The following is a 2,171-nucleotide window of genomic DNA, read 5'->3' on the forward strand; positions in this document are numbered from 1 at the left end:
CTAAGCCAGTGAAGCTTTCTTTCAGGTGCATCTGAATATTAATCTTATTAATCTTATTGCTTAAGTATAGCTAACTGATGGTGCATTTAAATCAAGACTGGGCATGTTTAAAAGATAAATTCTAGCAAATTTAATATCAATTTCGCCCCCCAAAAAGGTGCGCATTACATTAGAGTAAATGCGATATTTTACGACCACACTTGGAACACTGTGTACGTTTCTGGTCACCTCACCTCAAAATGAGCTGGAAGAGATTCAGAAAAAGGTGATGGAACAAATCTCCTATGAGGACAGTTTACAATATTTTGGACTTGAGAGAAAGGGGAGACATGATAGGGTTATATAAAATTATGCACGGCATGAGGAGAGGAAAGACAAGCTTCTCTCCCTCTCTCTTAATGCTAGAACTCTGGGATATCTAAGGAAGCTGAATGTTGGCAGATTCGGGACAGAGAAAGAAAGCAAAAAATAGGGCTGCCATACGTCCGGATTTCCCCAAACATTACCGGGAGCTCAAAGGTGGAAGTGGCGTCCGGGGGGGATTTCTGGAAGGAGGCAGTTTTTCCTGGATCTTTGGCAAGCAAACAAACAAACAAAAAAACCCGGTGGTTTTTACTTTTTGAAATACGGCAACCCAACAAAAAAAGAACTTCATGCAGCACATACAGTGGTACCTCGGGTTAAGTACTTAATTCATTCCGGAGGTCTGTTCTTAACCTGAAACTGTTCTTAACCTGAAGCACCACTTTAGGTAATGGGGCCTCCTGCTGCTGCCACGCCGCTGCTGCGCGATTTCTGTTCTCATCCTGAAGCAAAGTTCTTAACCCGAGGTACTATTTCAAGGTACTATTTCTGGATTAGCAGAGTCTGTAACCTGAAGCGTATGTAACCCAAGGTACCACTGTACAGTGGTGCCTCGCAAGACGAAATTAATTCGTTCCGCAAGTCTCTTCGTCTTGCGAGTTTTTCGTCTTGCGATGCACGATTTCCCATAGGAATGCATTGAAAATCAATTAATGCGTTCCTAGGGAAACCGACTTCAGACCAGGTCCAGGGACAGTCTGTCCCCCGACCTCTTCTGAAGGCTGGGGGGGGGGGACAAGGGCTTTTCTTCCCACCCCCAGCATTTTAAAAAACCCCGGGACAGCGGAGGACGTCTCCGCTGTCCGGGGCGATCTTAAAATGCTGACGGGTGGCATTTTGAAATCACCCGGGACAGCGGAGGACTTCTCCGCTGTCCGGGGCGATTTAAAAGCCCCTGGGAAGGCAGGCAGGGGGGACAAAGACTTTCGCCCCCGCCAGCCTTCAGAAGAGGTCCTGGACGGCAGCGCTGCCGCTGCTTGCGGACAGGTGCCAGCATGCCGAAGCCTGCGCGCGCTGAGATCAGCGCGCCCAGGCTTCCCCCCCCGCCGCCCGGGATCGGGGCATCGTCCCGATGGCGGGCGGCGGCGGAGGCGTCCCCCCCCCCCCCCGCCGCCCGGGATCGGGGCATCGTCCCGATGGCGGGCGGCGGAGGAGGCATTCCCCCCCCCCCCGCCCGGCATCGGGGCATCGTTCCGAAGCCCGCGGCGGGAGGAGGTGTCCCCGCCCCGCCACCAGGCTTCGGAGGAGGTCAAAGGAGATTTCCCTATGGGCTGTCGTCTTGCGAAGCAAGCCCGTAGGGAAATTCGTTTTGCGAAGCGCCTCCAAAACGGAAAACCCTTTCGTCTAGCGGGTTTTCCGTCTTGCGAGGCGTTCGTCTTGCGAGGTACCACTGTACTTATAATTAAAACATTCACTCTCACAAGAAACAGTGATGTCCACTAACTTCAAACAAGGATTAGGCAAATTCATGGAGGGCCAGGCTACTAAGCACAATGACTGTGTTCTACCCTCAACTGTTGGTGTCGGTATCCTTCTGAATACCAGTTGCCAGGAATCACAAGTGTGAACATCCTGATTTCCCCATAGGTACCTGCTTGGCCACTGTGGGAACAGGATGCTGGGTTAGATTGGCCATTGGCTGGATCCAGCAGGTTCTTCTTACGTCCGTATATTAAAGGAACATCAATGAACTGACCTTCAAAAATTTCATTTTTTTTCTTCATGTAACACAGTGGTTACAGCTGTTGCAAGCGATTATTTTTCCTCCACATAAAGCTGCTGTTAAGCATATCCAGGGAGCCTCTGCA

This window comes from Podarcis muralis, chromosome 2 (assembly GCF_964188315.1).
Source record: "Podarcis muralis chromosome 2, rPodMur119.hap1.1, whole genome shotgun sequence".
NCBI lineage: Eukaryota > Metazoa > Chordata > Lepidosauria > Squamata > Lacertidae > Podarcis > Podarcis muralis.